Raw genomic sequence first — 23,564 nt, 5'->3', positions numbered from 1 at the left:
TCCCTATACCGCTGAAGGACTGCTGCAGTATAGGGCAGCGGTCAGCAGTAGTGCACGGCAACCCTATGTATTGTGGACCGATAGCGGTCCTTACAGAACAGCAGACTGTAACGCACTCAGGCCTATGTACCGTAGCACCCTATACCAAGTTACCAGTCCTTATAAGAACTTTTGTGGACCAAGCAGGTTGTGTGTTAGTGATTAGCAGACTGTACGTCAGTCCCTATACCAATGAAGGACTGCTGCAGTATAGGGCAGCGGTCAGCAGTAGTGCACGGCAACCCTATGTATTGTGGACCGATAGCGGTCCTTACAGAACAGCAGACTGTAACGCACTCAGGCCTATGTACCGTAGCACCCTATACCAAGTTACCAGTCCTTATAAGAACTTTTGTGGACCAAGCAGGTTGTGTGTTAGTGATTAGCAGACTGTACGTCAGTCCCTATACCAATGAAGGACTGCTGCAGTATAGGGCAGCGGTCAGCAGTAGTGCACGGCAACCCTATGTATTGTGGACCGATAGCGGTCCTTACAGAACAGCAGACTGTAACGCACTCAGGCCTATGTACCGTAGCACCCTATACCAAGTTACCAGTCCTTATAAGAACTTTTGTGGACCAAGCAGGTTGTGTGTTAGTGATTAGCAGACTGTACGTCAGTCCCTATACCAATGAAGGACTGCTGCAGTATAGGGCAGCGGTCAGCAGTAGTGCACGGCAACCCTATGTATTGTGGACCGATAGCGGTCCTTACAGAACAGCAGACTGTAACGCACTCAGGCCTATGTACCGTAGCACCCTATACCAAGTTACCAGTCCTTATAAGAACTTTTGTGGACCAAGCAGGTTGTGTGTTAGTGATTAGCAGACTGTACGTCAGTCCCTATACCAATGAAGGACTGCTGCAGTATAGGGCAGCGGTCAGCAGTAGTGCACGGCAACCCTATGTATTGTGGACCGATAGCGGTCCTTACAGAACAGCAGACTGTAACGCACTCAGGCCTATGTACCGTAGCACCCTATACCAAGTTACCAGTCCTTATAAGAACTTTTGTGGACCAAGCAGGTTGTGTGTTAGTGATTAGCAGACTGTACGTCAGTCCCTATACCAATGAAGGACTGCTGCAGTATAGGGCAGCGGTCAGCAGTAGTGCACGGCAACCCTATGTATTGTGGACCGATAGCGGTCCTTACAGAACAGCAGACTGTACTGCACTCAGGCCTATGTACCGTAGCACCCTATACCAAGTTACCAGTCCTTATAAAAACTTTTGTGGACCAAGCAGGTTGTGTGTTAGTGTTTAGCAGACTGTGCGTCAGTCCCTATACCGCTGAAGGACTGCTGCAGTATAGGGCAGCGGTCAGCAGTAGTGCACGGCAACCCTATGTATTGTGGACCGATAGCGGTCCTTACAGAACAGCAGACTGTAACGCACTCAGGCCTATGTACCGTAGCACCCTATACCAAGTTACCAGTCCTTATAAGAACTTTTGTGGACCAAGCAGGTTGTGTGTTAGTGATTAGCAGACTGTACGTCAGTCCCTATACCAATGAAGGACTGCTGCAGTATAGGGCAGCGGTCAGCAGTAGTGCACGGCAACCCTATGTATTGTGGACCGATAGCGGTCCTTACAGAACAGCAGACTGTACTGCACTCAGGCCTATGTACCGTAGCACCCTATACCAAGTTACCAGTCCTTATAAGAACTTTTGTGGACCAAGCAGGTTGTGTGTTAGTGATTAGCAGACTGTACGTCAGTCCCTATACCAATGAAGGACTGCTGCAGTATAGGGCAGCGGTCAGCAGTAGTGCACGGCAACCCTATGTATTGTGGACCGATAGCGGTCCTTACAGAACAGCAGACTGTACTGCACTCAGGCCTATGTACCGTAGCACCCTATACCAAGTTACCAGTCCTTATAAGAACTTTTGTGGACCAAGCAGGTTGTGTATTAGTGTTTAGCAGACTGTGCGTCAGTCCCTATACCGCTGAAGGACTGCTGCAGTATAGGGCAGCGGTCAGCAGTAGTGCACGGCAACCCTATGTATTGTGGACCGATAGCGGTCCTTACAGAACAGCAGACTGTACCGCACCCAAGCCTATGTACCGTAGCACCCTAGACAGACCAAGTTACCAGTCCTGATAAAGAGCTTTGTGGAACAAGTGAGTTGTGAATGATTAGCAGACTGCAGCAGAAGGGCAGCAGTCAAGTATAATATTCTTTCTATATTTGGAAGAAAGAATATTATACGTGTACAAGCCTATTACCGTACCACTGATACCAGTACTGAAAAGAACCTTTGTGGAACTAATAGTAACAGCAAGTCTTTAAAATTATCCTCACTGCCTGACACACTGCTTCCTGCCTGTCCCTATACAAATTGGCAAAAAAGAGTAGGCTGGAACGATTAGCTGGAACAGCTCTTTTGTGGACCTGATAGTAACAGCTAATGATGATGATGATGATGATGATGAAGAAAGACTAATCTGGCTGAGCTGTCCCTAAAATAGCAGCATACAGCGCTCTGTCCCTTTATCTAAACTGACAAAAGAAACTCAGGCTGCTGACCTAACACCTATACCAGTCCTGAAAAGAACTTTTGTGTACCAAATAGCTAGCGTTTTCTCTGTCCCTACTCCACACAGGATCCTTTCCCTACAGTGACAGAAGAAAGAATGTAAAATGGCCACCGGATCGGGTGTATTTATAGGTTAGGGGGAATGTCCAAGTGTCCATGAGCTGTCATGTCTCAATTGGTTGTCCTGTAACACATGATAAACGTGTCACGAAAGGTTAAAGTTCTTGTATACATTAAACACGTAAGTCCGCCGGGGCGAACGACGGAAAAAGGCGTTCGAACCCGCGGACGGCGAAAGTCGGAAATTCGCCGCGAAACGACCGCCGGGCGAACCGTTCGGCCATCACTAGTCTCCAGATCAGCGGTGCACTGGCCTATCTCACGAATTTCTCATGAAAGCCTGTCAGTTATTTGCTCTGAAGTGTTCTTGAGGGCTTTCTGGAGCATAGATTCCATATATTTCAGAAAAGCCGCTTGCGACATACCTGTGGAGGGTAGTGGTGGGGAGCCACCAAGATTGGAATCTGTGTCCTCCTCATCGTCGCTGTCCGAGGCCGCCGGAGATACAGCGTGTTGTTTTGCTAAGGCTTTCGCCGCCATTTTGGAGGATGCCCGGGCCAAAGCTTCTTTGATGGGTTTCAGCTTGTTTTTGCCCTTGGGTCCCGTGAGTACCATACCTCGAGGTACTGTAAGGTGTCAGGAGGCGATCCCGGACAAATCTTGAGAGGATTTCGGTTCAGATTGTCACAAACGATCCGGTAATGCAGCAGGGAATGCGGAGCTCTATGGAAGAACGTCTGCCATGTCGAGCCTCGCGCATGCGCCCCCTCTATTTAATTTTTTAACCACTTACCACCTCACGCCAATGTACATCGGCAGAATGGCACGGCTGGGCACAAGCACATACCTGTACGTTGCTCAGTGCCCAGCCGTGGATCGGGAGTGCCCCGCCGGTGGTGCATTCCTGACCCGGTCCTGAGCTCTGTGACCGTGGCCGCGGGACCAGCGGACCTGATCGCTGCTGGTGTCCCGCAATCGGGTCACAGAGCTGAAGAATGAGGAGAGATCCGAGTAGACAAACCTCTCCCCGTGCTTCCTACTGTGGCTGTCACCGATCGGAAAGACAATCAGTGACGTCACATGCCAGGCCACGCCCACTCAAATAAAAAAAACATAACGTCATACATAACACCTACACTGCCCCCTAGTGGTTAACACCTTCCTGCCAGTGTCCAAAAATGTGTTAAAAATGTCCGATGTGTCTGCAAAAATGTCGCAGTTACAATAAAAATCGCTGATCGCCGCCATTACAGGAAAAAAAAGATAAAAATGCTATAAAACTATCCCCTATCCCCTATAAAGGACATACCTTTTGTTTTGGAGCCACGTTGCTCGACCGCACAATTGTAGCGACGCAGTGCCGAATCACAAAAGGGGGCCTGGTCCTTTGGCTGTAAATTGGTTTGGGGCTTAACTGAGATTAATGAAGAACCTAATATGAATACATTTTTTATATGCATAAAATAAACACCAATCACACATTTTTAAAGCCAAATAAAAACTTTATTTTTTTTTATTTAAAATATTATTGAAATATAACTTTTTCTGTTATAACTTTTTCTGTTCGTTTGTTCATTTTGCACATATACAGCTCAACAAAGAAATAGAGCTAACGTAGCTCATAAACCAAAAATAAAATTAGAGGCGATGGAATGTTTGGGAGGAGTTGACTCCCTCATTGGGTGTATTCACCACATTCATTGCATGGCCATATTGTGACCAGGTAGAGGTAGAGGGATTCTCATTTTGCTGCAAAGTAGAAGGTGGTGGTGGTGTTGGCAGAGGAAAGTAATTTGAAGGTGGTGGTGTTGGCAGAGGAAGGTAATGAGAGGGTGGTGGTGTGGCAGATGGGGCGGGGGGTGATTTGCATAGGGACCATAAGGTGGCGGAGGCTCTGAGGACCTATATGTGGGGGTTGGTGGAATAAAGGTTGCAAAATAGCGTATGGTACCTGCCAACATGTCTGCCTGGAGTTCTGATGGTACCTTCTCCATCAGACATTCCAGACATCTTGGGCCGCGTACACATGGGCGGACTGTATGGCCTACTTAGTCCGTCTAAACACATTTCAGCGGACAGTCCGCTCGTGTGTGGGCTTCAGCGGACTTTTTCAGCGTGCAGTCTGGCGTACTAAGTATTTCGGATTTTTCGAAATTCTGTCCGTCCTACTTTGGTTTCAGCGGACAATCCGCTCGTCAGTAGGCTAGTTCGACAGACTAAGAATGGCGCATGCTCAGAAAGGATTTACACGGCGGAAGGGTGCATTGCTGTGTATTGGACTTCCTATTTCTAGTCCCGTCGTACGTGCTGTACACGTCATCGCGCAAGTTTTCGACGGACTGTTTGTGCATCCGTGTGTGGTCAAGTCCGTTCATTCGAAAGTAGGACGGACTGTCCGTCGGATTGTATGACGGACTAAGTAGGCCATACAATCCGCCCGTGTGTACGTGGCTTTGCAGAAACCTGCACATGAGACCTGTTGCTGTTCATTTTTTCTGACATACTGGCCATAATGTCCAGCATGCGGTTGAAGTCAGGTTCAGGAGCCCTCCTTCTTGTTGCTCTAGCAAGTACAGGAGCAGAAATGGATGGTGGGGGCTCCTCATCTCCCACAGGTGTCTCAGATGTAGACCGTGCTGGAGTCGACAATTAGCTCTCCAGATCTCGGCCTGCTTGATCACTTGATGCTTGGCTTGCTTGCTGACTTTGATCACCTGATGCTTGGCTTGCTTGCTGACTAGCATCTGTGTCCAAATCATCATTTGGATTACTGTCCTCCCAGCAGTTTTCAGTCCTGAAAATAGAATTGAATTATTATAACATTGTTTAATGACATTCGTACAGATGATAGCTTACCGCCCCAAAGCCAGCAATGGCTGAAGGAATTCCATTTCTTTTGCATGCAGATAATCTCTCGGAGCACATGCCCCAGATCCACTCCTAAATTCCCTTTGCAGTCTTAGATGTCGAGTGTAGGCATCACGTATACTCTTCCACTTTATTTTGAGCAGTTTAACTGTTAAAAAACACTTTAAAATATATATGTTTATTTCTTTGTAGGTAATTAGCAACCGGACAATCTTTATCGAGATTACACTATGCCTTTCGTGTTGGAAAATCCACAGCAAGTTACATAGTTCGTGACACTTGCTCTGCTATTTATGACATACTAAAGGATATTGTTTTAAAAAAACCTACAGCGGAAGATTGGTCAAGGATCTCAGATGTTTTCTGGCAACGCTGCAACTTCCCCAACTGTGTTGGAGCCATCGATGGGAAACATATTCGCATCATAAAGTCCATGGGTAGCGTAAGCCAGTATTTTAATTATAAGAAATATTTTTCTTTTGTGTTAATGGCAGTGACTGATGCTAATTATTGCTTCAGCTACATTGACATTGGATCATATGGCAGCAGCGCTGACTCTGCTATTTTTTCACATTCATCATTTGGACACCTGCTGCGTAACAATTCTCCGGACCTTCCAGAAAACAGGCCACTCCCTGGCACAAATGGCCCTCCCCTACACAGTGTTTTTGTTGGAGATGAGGCCTTTGCTCTGAGTGAGCATCTTCTATGGCCTTACTCAGGGCACAACCTGACTGAACAGAGGAGTGTGTTTAATTATAAACTAACATGAGCACGTTGCGTTGTCAAATGTGGATTTGGCATATTGGCAAACAAATGGCGGGTACTGCACACTCCCATTGTTCTGAACATGCAAAACGCAGTTTGTGTTGTTAAAGCTGCATGTGCTTTGCATAATTTTGTTCGCCAGCGGGATGGATTTGACTACGAGGACCCAGTACATGAGAACATGAAAAGAGCCAATTGGACCAGTGTTCGTGGAAGCAGACAAGGGACACAGGTCAGGGATCAATTTGCCTCCTACTTCATGTCTCCAGCAGGACAGGTCCCATGGCAGCTTGAGGCAATATAATAAATTAAAAACTTTAGTTCTTTGTAAATAAGACCATATACTATGCTGTACTGAATTATTAATAAAAATGCTTGATGTATTGATAAAAAGTCCCATGTTTTTTAAAAATATATATTTATCTTTGTGTGCAGTATCCTTACAATATCCACTAGGGGTCAGAGTGTGTCATCATGTATTTATGACATTCTGCTAATACTATGCTCATACTCCCATGCATAGGCCCCTTTCACACTGAGGCATTGTTCAGGCGGAAGCAGCGAAGGAGCAGTGTATTCACTATCTAGCGCACCGCTCCAGTGTGAAAGCCCTCCGGCTTTCACAATGGAGAGAAAGGAGCCTGTATAGCACCTGAAAAAGCGACTCCTTTCACTGAAAAGCAGGAGTGCTGGAGCGGTGCGCTAGCAGGACAGTAAAAAACATCCTGCTAGCAGCATCTTTGGAGTGGTGAATACCGCTCCTACCCATTGAAATCAATGGGCCAGCGTGGCTATACCACTGGCAAAGCGCCGCTGCTAGCGGGCGCTAGAATGCTGGCAAAGGGCCGCTGCATCGGTGCTTTGTGTGCGATTTTAACCCTTTTTCGGCCGCTAGCGGGGGTTAAATCCACCCTGCTAGCGGCCGCTAGAACGCTGGCAAAGCACCGCTGCAGCGGTGCTTTGTGTGCGATTGCGGCCCTTTGCCAGCGTTCTAGCGGCCACTAGCAGGGCGGTTTTAACCCCCGCTAGCGGCCGAAAAAGGGTTAAAATTGCACACAAAGCACCGCTGCAGCGGCCCTTTGCCAGCGTTCTAGCGCCCACTAGCAGGGCGGTTTTAACCCCCGCTAGCGGCCGAAAAAGGGTTAATGCAGCGGTGCTTTGTGTGCGATTTTAACCCTTTTCGGCCCCTAGCGGGGGTTAAATCCGCCCTGCTAGCGGCCGCTAGAATGCTGGCATTTTAGCGCCCGCTAGCAGGGCGGTTAAAACAGCCCCGCTAGCGGCCGCATACCGCCAACAAAACGACAGCAAAGCGCCAACCCACCAACACCCGCACTGCCCCAGTGTGAAAGGGGCCTTATAATGTACTAATCATCCTATTATGTCCCTATTGTGGTTATGTTTGCAGGGGTTTCTCTTACCTTTCTCATCCTTCACACGGCCAGTTAGGTCTGCCCAGTTTGTAAAAACTTGGATGGCAATCTGGTTCCATGCCCTCCTCTTGCTCGCTCGCAGTTTGTAGCATGGATCTCTAGTATCATACAGACAGAGGTGCTCCTTCACCATTCTTATGAATCTCTCCTGATCTAGGAGATATACTGTCTCATCAAGTTCTCCTTCCATATTGCTGGTCTCCATTTGAGCTAAAAATGGTGATCTGTGCACTTCCTGTGTATTTTTTATGTCCTTTATGTCATTTCCTTATGTATTTTATGTAAATTATATTTTCTCTTGAGCAGATAATTGAATTTGGGGGAACCCCACACTTTTTTTTTATCAATGACTTTCAATGAGTGTTCTCTGTATTACGGGAGCTGACAATTCTTTATAGCTGCGAGTGATTTTAAAGGACTTTTTTTCTGCATAAATGACACTTTGTGCAGGGACAGTTCTAAGCACAGGAAATATGCGCCCCTTCACAGGCATACTATAGACACCCCCCAGGTACGAAATTTAAAGGAATATTACACTTTTATTGTTTCACTTTAATCATTATTAAAATCACTGCTCCCGAAAAAACAGCAGTTTTTAAAACTTTTTTTTGCAGTGATCCATGTCCCCTGGGGCAGGACCCAGGTCCCCAAACACTTTTTAGGACAATAGCTTGCATATTAGCCTTTAAAATTATCACTTTAGATTTTGAACGTTCGAGTTCCATAGACTGTAATAGGGTTGTAAAGTTCACACGAAGTTTAGGTCTGTTCGCAGGTTCTGGTGCGAACCGAACAGGGGGGTGTTCGGCTCATCCTTACCCCTGAGACATTTGCCTTGTCTCTAGGATATGAGCCCGAGATTGGAGGTACCTGGTTTACCTTTGGAAAAAGGCCCTGACCGAGTGTCACAAGCTCCATTATCTTGCTATTTGGTAAGCCTGCATTCTATATGGTGGTCAAATTTTTTATGCGGTGGTGGATTTGTCACGGAATTACTATCTCATAATTTTTTGAACACCTTTTCATCCCTTTTTGAACACTTGATTTATGAATTTGGATTGTTGTCATAAAAGGGAGGAATTAACTTAGACCTTCACATCTAAGGACTCTTTATTTTCACAATTCACATATATGAGGAAGCTGGTAAAAAAACAGATGGTGAAATGGGGTGTGGAAAAAAAGAACTAAGTAGCAGAAATATAAAAAGGAGGGAAAAGGTGGGTACGCAATTAAAATTAAACCAGAATAGACACCCCAAGGTGAAGAAAAATGTGCAAAGAGTGAAACAAAATTAAAAACAAAAGGGACAATCCACCATATGGATTAAGAGGAGACCCAAAAACAGAGGTCATGGTTACCTGAGACTTCTACACAAAAAAGTGTGTAGTGTGGAAGTGAGAGGTGTATAGAGACAATTTTATGCAAAAAATACACTCCAAAGGGGATCAGTGGTGAAAATAGCCTGCAGCGCCAGCAAGGATGTAACCAACGTTCCGCAAAATGTGCACAGCTCAGAGGGAGAGAGCACCCACGTCCGAGCAACTTGCGCTCATATGTAGGAGCCCGAAATTCCTCGTGCAGAACGTCATTGAAAAACAAACACGTCAACGTTCAGCGTCAAATGACACCGGATGTAAGGCATGTGGCGTCGACGCACAGCGAGGGCAAGCCAACTCCCACCATGACCAGAAGGCCAGGCGGGTGGGGGATAGCCGTGGTGTGCGTTGCAACTCCCGAAAGTAGATGGAATAACCCCCCCAGAGAGAAAAAATAGGTGGCTCTGCATTGAAGCCAAGCTCACACGCCTTAAGTCCGGTGTCATTCGTGACGCCGAATGTTGACGTGTTTGTTTTCCAACAACGTTCAGCACGAGGAATGTTGGTGCTGCAGGCTATTTTCACCACTGACCCCCTTTGGAGTGTATTTTTTGCTTCAAATTGTCTCTATACACCTCTCACTTCCACACTACACACTTTTTTGTGTAGAAGTCTCAGGTAACCATGACCTCTGTTTTTGGGTCTCCTCTTTATCGATATGGTGGATTGTCACTTTTGTTTTTGTTTTACTCTTTGCACATTTTTCTTCACCTTGGGGTGTCTATTCTGGTTTAATTTAATTGCCTACCCACCTTTTTCCCTTCTCTTTATATTTCTGCTACTTAGTTATTTTTTTCCACACCCCATTTACAACATTTCACCATCTGTTTTTATACCAGCTTCCTGGGTTCACCCCCACTACTTCAGTTCTGCTCGAATGAACCCCATCCACTTTTAGGATCTTTTCCACTTTTTGGCCTGCTTGCTGGTCCTTGGATGTTACCTCAGCTCCTGGAGGAGTGCAAATTTCCCCTCCCAGTGCCTCTGATGTATATTATCACTACCATTAATTGCTATGCATATTTTTTGCTATCCATAAGTAAGAGTTGTTAGGACCATTGTATATGCTCCCTCTTTTTGCTTTTATAATCAATTACCATTGATTATTAATATATTATTTACCAGAGGTACCCCCAATTCATAGCTGCTCCTGATGAGTGGAAACAATTCACGAAACGCGTCAAGATTTTTACCATCAGATGCTATGCCCCAGTAACCACGATTCTACAATGGGTTTGATCTTTTTAAATCATCAATTTATTTTATTGGATATTATTGTATACACACTTTGGGATGTACTATTGGTTTATTACTAATTATGTGTTACAATTCTATTGTATTATGAATTTTATTGTGTTATGTTATTATCATTAGACATGTGCAGACTAGAATATTTCGTTTCGTTTTTTCGTTTTCGTCCGTAAATTTTATTTATTTAGTTACTCCCGAAATTCGTTTTTATTTATTTCGTTTTTCGTGCAAAAATTGCATTCGTCCGAAAATCCACATGAATTACGGTCGAATCTGTCTTGGAAGGCTTATGGTATCTGTCGAATGGATAAAGAAGATTCGATGGAGCTGCTAAACTATATAGCCTATAGGCGGAGCATTCGATTGCCGAAATGTACGATTGCAGTGTCGTATAGTTGCGACGATCCCGTCGAATATTATTATAAACGTGCAACGATCCCGTCGAATATTATTATAAACGTGCAACGATCCCGTCGAATATTATTATAAACGTGCAACGATCCCGTCGAATATTATCATTTTTTTTTTTAATTTACTTCCCCCACCCAATTCCAGTATCGTTTCTCTCTGTCGATTCTGTTCTCTCTATGTCGAATATTTACTCTCTGTCGAAGCTTTTCTATATAATAGGACTAATAGAGGTAAACGAAACTTAGGCACATTCGACCACAGGTTCAATAGACATATGGAGTCACGTCGAATCTCCTATTCTATATCGAACGGTCACTTCGAATCTCCTATTCTATATCGAACTGTTGTAACAACGAAAACGAAAAAAAGCATTTATTTATGTCGGATCTTTCGTTTTTCGGAATCTGCACTTTCGTTATCGTTTGTCAAAACGAAAACGAAAATACCTGAAATTCGGACGAAAATGCATTCGGACGAAAACGAATGCACATGTCTAATTATCATACCTTTTAATTCTGATTATTACATATTGACTTATTAATTTACTGTTCTACCTCCCTCTGTGTTGCCAATAAATTATTTTTATTTTATTGCTTTATTTAATTGACCCCTAAGTGTCTTGGTTCATATAAAGTCCCGCTGTTGCCCCCTCTTTGCCCCTTTTTTGTCTAATTATCAGGGATGGAGACCTGTGTACCGGATGCTCATGGCTCATATAAAGTCCCCCCTGTATCTATTTCTTATATACTGTGGAGGAGAAACACATTTACTTGATCCTCTTCTCCCCCACACTCTGGTAGTGGACTGTCCCTCAGCATAAACTCATCCAATGCAGGGCTAGGGACCCTGATTTGATCTTAAAGCGGTAGTAAACTCTTCCTCTCAGATGCTATTTAGAAAGAAAAAAAGTATATAAAAGTATTACAACATATTTTGCATTATAATAACCCCCATTGGCATTTTTCTTACTTTTTTGTCCAGCACTTTTAAAATCCATGCTTCCCAGGATAAACCAGCTCAATTTTGAGTATGTTTTTTTTCTATTCCTAGCTGTAATCTTGCACATGCACAATGCTTTCTTAATCAACCCTAGTTCTAGCTCTGGGATTATTATGGCAACCATGACTCGCCTATCATAGCAGACCTGTTTGATGGTCAAATTGGGTATCAGGAACTTCATTTTTTTTTAATCAGATACTTTTTTATTGAAAGTTTTTTCTACAAATTACAAGACCGCTACATTCAAAACAAGCCCACTAAACATTGATTGGTTTGTGCAAAAGTTATAGCATCTACAAAATAGGGGATAGATTTATGGCATTATTATGATTTTTTTTTTTTACTAGTAATGGCAGCGATCTGATTTATACAGCGATCAGTGCTATAAATAGCCATTGATTACTGTATAAATGTCATTGGCAGGGAAGGGTTTAACACTAGGGGGTGATCAAGGGGTTAAGTGTGTCCTAGGGAGTGATTATAATTGCGGGGTGGGACTGCCTGGGGAGGAGGCAGATTGTTGTTCCTAAGCATTAGGACCTCACCCCCCTCTCCTGTCCCCAGAGTAAGCAGATTGCAATGGGGACACCTGACCTGAGCAGGCACAGTCCCAAACCGCTGCTCTGCGTGTCCATTCGCACATCCCACCCCCCCTCTGTCCTCATTGGCTTACTGGCTGTAATTGAAAGCTCCCCTTGCTGTCTCAACCAATGAGGAGTGAGAGACCAAGCAGAGCTGAGGCTCCCATGCACAGCACTGGAGAAAGATTAGGCTCAGATAAGTATTGGGGGGCTGGGAGGTTGCTGCACAGACAAGGTTTTTTACCTTTATGCATAGTATGCATGAAGGTAAAAAACCTTGAGCCTTTACAACCACTTCAACTGTGAATTCAGCTCTTTATTTAAAAATAATTTGAAAGCCAACAGCCCACAGCATTTCAAGCTAAAAAAGCTCTCTCAAGGTCAGAGCATCACAATGGTCCAAATTATGGTCAGTAATTTGGTATTTAGAAGAAAGAAACAATGCCCATCTGAATTTCCTGAAAAAGGTGAACAGTGCTCTGGCTAATGGTTTGTCAAGGCCTGTCAGCCCTTCCTTCTCTGAGCTGGCCGCTCAGCTGTCAGCTAATTGCCAGCTCTCATCTCTCTCCACAGTTTACCAGCTGTTGTGGATCTGCTCGTCAGTCGCGCCTACTTAAAGATCTGCAGCTCGCTTCATTCCTGCCATCGCTTTAGTCACATCACAAGAAAACATCTCCTGCGTTCCTGTTTTAAGACTGACTTTGCTGACATCCCTTCTAGCTCCTTATCCTGCTTGCTGTTCCTCTACATGGATCCCTAACTTCTGGCCTGGCTGACTACCCAATCTGGTTACTGGACTCTGGCTTGGCTGACTACCCGATCCGATTCCTTGCTATGCTTTGACTATGCTTACTCTATTCACCTTTTTATCTTTATTAATAAACAAGTGTGATTTTACTGTACTTCTGTCTCGGTCTGGTTCATGGTTTCTGACAGGTATCTTCCTAACACCCAAATACAGCATGAAATTAGAATGTATAACCAACAATACGTCATCCATGGTAAATGTATTTATTGATGTAGGTGGAGTACAGATATACAGCCGCTGTATATCTGTACTCTACCTGCATCAATGAATACATTTGCTTTGAATTGCTTTGCTGAATTTTTGAATTTCAGAAATTTCAAATTTCCGAAATTTTGAATTTTCAAATTTCCAAATTTTCGAAAATTAGAAATTTCACAAATTCTAAATTCGGAAATTCTAAATTTTGGTAGTTCGGAAGTTTAAAAATCCCAAAATTCGAAAATGTGAAAATAAGAATGAAAATTCAAAAGAACAAAAATTTGAAAACCCAAAAATCTGAAATAATAACTAAACTAATAATAACTTAAAGCGGAGGTCCACCCTAAAATGGACCTTCCTCTCATCGGATTCCTCCCCCCCTCCGGCGCCACAATTGGCACCTTTCAGGGGGGAGGGGGGTGCAGTTACCTGGATAATCCAGGTAACTGCACCCACTTCCGGGCTAGCTCTCTGCGGAAAGGGGCGTACATTACGCCCCTTTCCGCAAGTGCCCGCCCCCTTCCGCAAGTGCCCCGCTGCCTGCTGGGAAACACACAGATCCCAGAGGCAGCGGGGACCATCCTCATTGCGCAGCGCGGCTCACGCATGCGCAGTAGGGAACCGGGAAATGAAGCCGAAAGGCTCCATTTCCTGATTCCCATACCCAAGATGGCGGCGGCAGCACTCGAGTGTCGATCTAGAGATCGGCTTCGGGTGCCGACATCGCGGGCGCGCTGGACAGGTAAGTGTCACTATTTTAAAAGTCAGCAGCTGCAGTATTTGTAGCTGCTGACTTTAAAAAAAAAAAAAAAAAACGCGGAGTCCCGGCGGACTCCCGCTTTAACTATTACTAACTATTAAATTATAGGTAATGGAATTTCCTTTCAAATTGAATGTAACGAATACAAATTTATCCAAAGTTACGATATATCCAAAATAACGAATGCCGCATCTAAACTAATGGAACGTAACGAATTTTGGGATTTTTGAATTTTTGAAATTTGAAATTTTTCGAATTTTGTTATTTCCAAATTCTGAATTTCCTAAAATTTGGAAATTTGGAATTCGAAAATTTTAAATTAAAAAATCTGAAAATTCGAAAATTCAGAAATTTGAAAATCCAAAAATTTGGAAAAAACAAAAAAATGGATTAAACGAAAACGAACACATTTTTCAGCAGTGCTCATGTCTAGTTGCTGGCTATACATTCCGATGTCATGTAGTATTTTGGCATAAACTACACCATGAGGAAACTCCAAACTCTGTGAAAAGTCAGGAAATGCATACAGAGCATCTCAAAGGCACTGAATGTCCATGGAAATTTATAGCAGCTACATCAATAACTAGGTTGTTTACCATGACTGGGTGACCATACAAGCACCAGAAACTGTGAAGAAGTAACAAGCATCAGTAGCCGAGAATGGGGAAACTATGCATACAGCAACTGTTGCCTGGGTGCTTCACCAAGTGCAGATGTATGGGAGAGTGGTAAAACCAACAGTAGCTACTGCTCACTACCTTAAATGACATCTCACCTACAGTTAGTTAAAGGGTAAGTAGGGACTCTGAAGTCAGCTGCAATGAGATTCTGGATCATCATAACAACACCCCCCACACACTGTGAAGCATGGTGGTGGTAGTATTATGTTTTTGGGAATGTTTCTTTGCTTCAGACCCTCAAAGACTTTTAAGAGTACAGGTTAGAATGAATGTAGAAACAAGGGAAAGCAATGGAGGAAACCCTAATGCAGTCTGCAAGAAATAGGAACTTTGGGGGAAGATATGAGTTTCAGCAAGGCATTGACCCCCAAACTGAATGTCTAGCGTTGCACATTATCAGGTACACACTATCCCATTGTGAAGCATAGTGGTGGGTGTCAGCATCATGATGTGGGGATGCTTTTCTACAGGAGGACCCAAAACACTTCTATGGGTGGAGGTTAGAATGAATGCAGCAAAACATTGAAAAATCTCACTGGAAACCTGATGCAGTCTACAAGAAACCTGAGCATTTGAAGAAGATAATTTTTCTTGTAAGACAATGAACCCAAGTTAAAACTTCACAACAATATGTTAAAAACAACATTAGTAATGTTCTGGAATGACCACATTTGACGCCAGATCTGAAGTAAATAGATAATTTGTGTCTGGACTTGAAAAATGTTGCTAACCTAGAACCCCCATAACACCTGACAGAGCCTGAGAAGGGGAACGGGTAACATATTGCAATGTCCAGATGTTCAAAGCTTATGGAGACTTGTCTACACAATCTCGTACCCTTTGGCATTAAATACTCAAGGGGTATATACTGGTACTTGTGCAATTAATTCCATTTTCCCCATATTTTGTAAATCTTTTTGCAGAAATCTCTGTTTACTCTGGTATGGATTTTAGTGGATCAGTGCCTAAATTAAATCAAATTGTAAGTCAATATTCTAAGGCAATAGAATTAGAAAATGAGGCCCTCTATCAATACAGTCAGTAAATGTAAAAGGGACACATGGCCTGATACTTTCTTTTCCTTTTTAACCACTTTCAGACCGGACCAATTTGCTGGTCAAAGACCAGACCCCTTTTTGCGATTCAGCACTGCGTCGCTTTGACTGACAATTGCGCGGTCGTGCGACGTGGCTCCCAAACAAAATTGACGTCCTTTTTTTCCCAAAAATAGAGCTTTCTTTTGGTGGTATTTGATCACCCCTGCGGTTTTTATTTTTTGCGCTATAACCAAAAATAGAGCGACAATTTTGAAAAAAACACATTATTTTTTACTTTTTGTTATAATAAATATCCCCCAAAAATATATAAAAAAAACATTTTTTTCCCTCAGTTTAGGCCGATACGTATTCTTCTACATATTTTTGGTAAAAAAAAATCGCAATAAGCGATTATTGGTTTGCGCAAAAGTTATAGCGTTTACAAAATAGGGATAGTTTTATAGCATTTTTATTAATAATTTATTATTTTTTTTTACTAGTAATGGCGGCGATCAGCGATTTTTATTGTGACTGCGACATTGTGGGGGATCCATCGGACATTTTTGACACATTTTTGGGACCATTGTCATTTATACAGTAATCACTGCTATATAAATGCAGTGATTCCTGTGTAAATGACACTGGCAGTGAAAGGGTTAACCAGTGGGTGGCAGTGTAGGGGTTAAGTGTTCCTAGGGGTGTGTTACTAATTGTGGGGGGGTTGGGCTTTCATTTAGTGAACACTGATCTCTGCTCCAATCACATGGAGCAGAGATCAGCATCACTAGTTGCTAGGCAGAATGGAGAAATGTTGTTTACACAGCATTTCCTCCATTCGGCCGCTCACGGGGGTCCCGACCAGCGCGGGAGCGTGCCGCCGGCGGCGTGCTCCCGATGGCAGGGCGGCATTGAATATTGGACGTACCTGTACGCCAATATGCCTGCCCGTGCCATTCTGTCGACGTACATCGTCGTGCGCTGGTCGGGAAGTGGTTAATCAGAATCTTATGGTGGCACTCAGTGATGGAGAACATGTGAAAGTTAAAAAATAAACATTTGATATTAAAAACATTTAATGATGTAATAATCAGGCCCATAGGACACAATGAATTAGTCATGTGGTTTTAACTGTAAATCTGTCCCTAAAGGTGTAGTTTTTTTAGTGTACTCATTTTATAAGCATCATCGGCACATTATAAATATTACAAAAAAATCTAACACATAACAAATCTTTCAAGGGTGCCACATTGCATGTCATACCTATTGTAAGTGTCATTATTATGCAAAATGCTGGAAAGAATTCAACAACATCCCATGCAGGAGGGACCATGTCTGCATCCATCCTGTTCTGCATCTGATCATTTTGATGATTTTTATGATGATGGATCATTCTAGAATTGTATTGTCTTGAATACCATATGAGCTAAAAATTGTTAAATTTTTTGGGTGCATCTATGATGTGGTCATTCTTTGGGACAGCATTGATATACATATACACACACCTAAAATATTTCAATAAGAAATAGTATACTGCAACAGAAAATGCATTTAGCTAGATTTTCTATCCACATTTACTAACTGGTGGTAGATGTGTAAATAAACTCTGAAATAGTTGTATTTAATCTTCACGAATAGGCTTTATGGCACAATTGGCTGGACATACTAAATATGTTGGATTATAGTAGGTGTATGTGCTCCCCACACCAGGACACAACAACCACAAAAGACTTTACATGACACAAATTATACATTATTGTATAGGATAATTATTCTGCACAGGATAAATGTATTAATTCACAGCAGTTGTACAGCCAGCATAATCTACAAACACAGGAATGTCCACATAGCCATGAATGAGTTTAGGATGCGCATACATACATATATACTGTACATATACCTACCTTAATCCAAAATAGAAGGTCTCAGCCACTGTCCAGCCAATCTTAAAATAACCAGTAGTTCAAATGTTGTCACATACAGTTTGAGTTATTAAAAAGTATTTATAGTAGTTATTAAATAGTATAGTATAGTAATAGTATCAAAGTGACCATTCGTTACTACAAACTTTTTTTTTAAACTACCCTCTTATGTAATAAAAGTAACATAGTCACATAACATTTTAAGTACTATTGCTTTTTAAATGGCCTGGATTTATACTTATAAAGCAATACATAATAAACATACTGCAGGTTTTTGTGAAGCCTCCTGCATATCTGTGTTAAGTTTTTTTCCTTTAAACAAAATGTCTTCATGTTTTTTCTAAAGCCCCGTACACACGAGCGGACTTATGTCCGACAGACTTCCGAAGGAGTTCTGCCGGAGTTCTGACAGAGTTCTGACAGAGTTCTGACGGACTTTCCGAATGAGCGGACTTGGCAACACACAATCACACCAAACTCCGACGGATTCGAACGTGATGACGTACGACTGGACTCGAATAAGGAAGTTCATAGCCAGTAGCCAATAGCTGCCCTAGCGTCGGTTTTAGTCCGTCGGAATAGCATACACACGAGCGAATTTTTCGGTAGGAAAATTTGAAGCATGTTCCATTTTCTAAAGTCTGTCAGACTTTTGCGAATCAAAAGTCCGTTGCAGCCCACACACGATCGAATAGTCTGCCGGAATCATTCCGTCAGACTTTGGATGTTGAAAAGTCCGCTCATGTGTACGGGGCTTAACACTCACTTTTGTTGCCAGCGGTTTAGACATTACTGGTTTTGTGCATGGGCGTCCACAGGTAGGGGCAAGGGGGGGCGGGTGACCCCCCAACCCGGGGTCGGCAAGGGTCCACAGCGGCCGCATCTGTCCTGGCTCTCTGTGTTTGTGTGAGTCGGCTCCACAGCAGCTGCAGATCTGTGTCATTGAGCTTACAGAGCCCTTTACTGCCACCTCTGGCTGCATCCTGTATGTGTGCCCCGTGTTTGCTTTGCTGCTTGAGTATTTTCACAGGGACATGTGGGAACAGGACTTGGGAGAAGGAAGATCACCTTACAAGTGGGGGATGTGGGTACAAGTGAAGAGAGGAGGTTGTTTGTATATATGTCAGGCCCCCACACACACAGCTCTGCCCCCCCCCCCGTATACAGATGAGGGGAGAAGCTGAGTGAATACAGGTATGATCAGTGAAAGAAGGGGGGGCCAGATTTAGGAAAGATCATATCATCTGTCATGTCCTGTATACAGCTATATACACCCATCTTCATTCCTGTATTCCTCCATCATCACTGACTGCAGATATACATCATCTGTCCTGTATATATAGCTGTATACAGGACAGATGATGTATATCTGCAGTCAGTGCTGATGGAGGAAGGCCTCTTTATACAGGTAGGTGTATATACCCACCTTCCTTCCTGTATGTAGAGATCTTCCACCATCATCACCTATATATGCTAATACCATCTACCCCCTCTATATACACATACTGTATAGACCACATCTGATGGGTACAATGAGGCTGCAATTGATGGGCACAGTATGGCTGTATATAATGGGAACATGCCTGTGCTATATGTGATAATAACGAAGCCCCTTACCCTTCATAACATTCTCGAAAAGGGGTGGCGCATGGGTTTTCTTAAAATTATGCCCTCCCTGAAAAAAGTTCTGTTGAGTTATTTTGAGGGGGCAGAAAATTTACACAGTTATAAAAGCTGTACACTCACTACTTTACATTGTAGCAAAGTATAATTTCTTCAGTGTTGATGAAAAGATAGAATTAAATATTTATAAAGATGTGAGGGGTGTACTCACTTTTGTGAGATACTGTATACATTAACAGTGATTTCAAAATAGTATTTTTTCTATTAAGAAAGCTAATAAAATTCATGAATCTGGTACTTTATCCCCCCTGGTGGTATTCCCGAGTCTGGCTCGGGGTAAAGATTTTGTACCATCAGCCGTAACCCCGAGCCAGCGGGACCGCATCACTGAATCACTGAATCCAGGAAGAGGTTACTTACCTTGTCCCCTGGATCCAGCAATGTCCCCGCGATGTACGAGCGAGCCGTCCTGCAAGCATTGCGACGCATGGGGGCGGAGAACCGCGCCAAATTATAAAAGTAAAAAACACACACATTACATACAGTATAATGTAATCTTACAGATTACATTGCTGTATGTAATCATTTATCATCCACTTTGTCCCTAGTGGTCTGTCCAGTGCCCTGCATGCAGTTTTATAATATAAAAACTGTTCTTTATGCCTGGAAACTGGAGATTGTGCATAGCAACCAAAACTGTCCCTTTACATCAAAAATGTTTTTTGAACAGCTAGAAAACAGCGATAATAAGTTAGAATTAAGCGATAACGATTTGCGGGGAGATCCGTCATCAAATACTAAAAAGTAATGACAACGACAATTTTGCAACTGAGTAAATTTCAGTGTTTTTGATTTGATTACATTATTGAATATTTTTTATTATTGTTATATTATTATTTGGTATAATTATTTATAGTTATTTATTATATTATCATTTATGATTTCATTTTTCAAACTTTATCATACCCGGGATGTCTACTAGACTCTGGTTTGGACAGATTTAATTGAGTTATTCCTAAGAATTACAGGACTACAATATAAAATGTCAAATTTTCATGCAAAATAATTGTACCGCTTTCAGCACCTAAAATCTGAAATAATCGTACCGCCAGGGAGGTTAAAAAATAATAATTCTACAACAAATTTTTACCAATAAGGTGTTTATTTCCAGTGCCAAAAAAGCAAACTTTATCATAATGATTTTATTTACACAAATTCATAAAATGTTCCACAACATGTCAGCATGAAACCGAAAAAAATTTCTGTGGAATTTGCAGTTTTTTTTTTTGGTGGCGGAATCATTGATCATAATCATATTTCATTGCTTCTTGGAAAAGGAAGAGCAGTGTTGATGGAGAACTATGCAACATATAAGGTGTTTCAGATTGTGGAGGATAATATATCTCCCCCAGGGAGGTACACTCTCTCTAACATCCTCTCATCAACCAAAACACAGAAGATTTGCAGCAGGTTGTCATCATATACATTGACAGCACGTAAGGGTCAGCCACTTAACCACTTTCTGTCCCTGATACTTAACCACTTAAGCCCCGGACCAATTTGCAGCCAAAGGACCAGGCCCCTTTTTGTGATTCGGCACAGCGTCGCTTTAACTGACAATTGCGCAGTCGTTCGACGTAGCTTCCAAACAAAATTGGCGTCCTTTTTTTCCCACAAATAGAGCTTTCTTTTGGTGGTATTTAATCACCTCTGCGGTTTTTATTTTTTACGCTATAAACAAAAATAGAGCGACAATTTAGAAAATTTGTTTATTTTTTTGCTATAATAAATACACCCAAAAAATATATATATAAAAAAAATGTTTTTCCTCAGTTTAGGCCGATACGTATTCTTCTACATATTTTTGGTAAAAAAAAAAAAAAAAAAAAAAATCCCAATTAGTTTGCGCAAAAGTTATAGCATTTAAAAATAGGGGATAGTTTTTTTAGCATTTTTATAAATATTTTTTTTTTTTTACTAGTAATGGTGGCGATCAGTGTTTTTTATTGCGACTGCGACATTTTGGTGGACACATCAGACATTTTTGACACATTTTTGGGACCATTGTCATTTATACAGCAATCAGTGCTATTTAAATGCGCTGATTCCTGTGTAAATGACACTGGCAGTGAAGGAGTTAACCACTAGGAGGCAAGGAGGGGTTATGTGTGATGTTATGTGTTTTTTTTTATTGTAGGGGGCATGGCCTGGCATGTGACGTCACTGAGCGTCTTTCCCTATAAAAGGGAACAGACGATCGGTGACAACCACAGTAGGAAGCACGTGGAGAGGTTTGTTTACACACACCTCTCCTCGTTCTTCAGTTCTTCGCGGGACACCAGCGGCGATCGGGTCCGCTGGTCCCGCGGCCATGGTCATGGAGCTCAGGACCGGTGGCTCAGGACCGGTGGCTGAGCCGGCGGCACACTCCTGACCCATGGCTGGGCACTTAACCACTTGCTTACTGGGCACTTAAACCCCCCTCCTGCCCAGACCAATTTTCATCTTTCAGCGCTGATGCACTTTGAATGACAATTGCGCGGCCATACAACACTGTACCCAAATGACATTTTTATCATTTTTTTTCCACAAATAGAGCTTTCTTTTGGTGGTATTTAATTACAGCTCGGAGTTTTATGTTTTGCTAAACAAACAAAAAAAGAAGCAAAAAAAATAAAAAATAAAAAATCATGTTTAATAGTTTGTTATAAAATTTTGCAAACAGGTTATTTTTCTCCTTCATTGAAGTGCGCTGATGAGGCGGCACTGGTGGGCACTGATAGGCATAGTTAAGGCGGCACTATTAGGCACAGATAAGGTGGCACCGATAGGCACAGATAAGGCAGTACTGATGGGCACAGATAAGGCGGCACTGATGGGCAAAGATGGGCACAGATAAGATGGCACGGATGGGTGGCACTAAGGGGCACTGATAGGTACCACTGATAGATGGGACTGATGGGCACTGATAGGTGGCTCTGATAGGTGGCACTGCTAGGCACTGATGGGCGGCACTGATGGGCACTGGTAGATGACACTGATGGGCACGGATATGTGGCACTGGGGTGCAGCACCGTTGTTGAGGCAGATTGTGGGCACTGATGGGTGGCACTGTGGGCACTGATGGGTGGCACTGTGGGCACTGCTGGGTGGCACTGTGGGCACTGCTGGGTGGCACTATGGGCCCTGATGGGTGGCACTGATGGGGGGCACTGGCAGGTGGGCACTGGTAAGCTGGCCGTGATTGGGACTGATGTCCAGATCACGGCCGTCGGTGATCGGCTCTTTTTTTTCTCCTTGCGCTGTCAGCACGAGGAGGAAAAATAGCCGATTACCGGCTCCGTTGTATCACATGATCAGCTGTCATTGGGGTGACAGCTGATCATGTGGTAAGGGGTCGGGATCGACCCCCTGCTTCGATCCGTGATCAGGCGAGTCTCATAGACTCACTGATCACAGGGGGCACGCAGGTTGCTCGTGCACGGGACAACGTCAATAGACGTAGTCCCGGTAAAGGAGGTCTGCGCTGTAGCCGTCATTTGGCTATAGCACGGATCTCTAGTGGTTAAAGAGCAACGTATAGGAACATGCTTGTGCCCAGCCGTGCCATTCTGCTGACGTATATATGTGCAGGAGGCGGTCTTTAAGCAGTTAAAGAAGGGCTTAAAATTGTCAGGGACTACTTAGAAACCAGCATCCAGTCTGCAAATTTTGCTTTTAGCCTATACCAGGTTACATTCAGGTACTTATACTGCTTGCACTATAAAAATAGATTTATTAATGAATTAATGATAACAGAATTGCATTCATTTGTGTCTTTTATATATGCCCAGAGTTCAGCTTTGAAAATGAGCTTTATTTAAGACTTGAGGCAATATCCTATGGAAAACACAACATCAATTTTAGGCCGCGAACACACGCGCGGACTGTTCGCCCAACTTTGTCCGTCCAACAGTTTCGGCAAACAGTCCGCTCAAACTTAGCATGGACGGACATGGCCACACACGACGGACGAACAGTTTGCTGAAACCGTGCGCGATGACGTGAACGGCACGTACGACGGGACGAAAAATACGACGTCCTATACACTGCATTATAGCTTTCGGCGTGAAAATCCTTTCTGAGCATGCGCGCAACTTTGTTTGACGAACAAGCCTACACATGAGCGGACTGTTCGCTCAAACAAGGTTTCAGCGGACAGTTTTACGGAATT

The 23,564-nt window shown here is 43.1% G+C and overlaps 1 pseudogene; it reads right to left on the bottom strand.

Annotated features, from left to right (window-relative positions):
• The window catches only part of LOC143956800 (uncharacterized), a 499,331-nt pseudogene that overhangs the window by 450,371 nt on the left and 25,396 nt on the right, over positions 1-23,564 (bottom strand).

Source organism: Lithobates pipiens, unplaced genomic scaffold, assembly GCF_037356315.1.
Source record: "Lithobates pipiens isolate NorthernLeopardFrog02 unplaced genomic scaffold, aLitPip1_a1.2 Scaffold_41, whole genome shotgun sequence".
NCBI lineage: Eukaryota > Metazoa > Chordata > Amphibia > Anura > Ranidae > Lithobates > Lithobates pipiens.
Note: the sequence above shows the minus strand (reverse complement) of the source record. Positions and strands in the feature narration are given on the sequence as shown.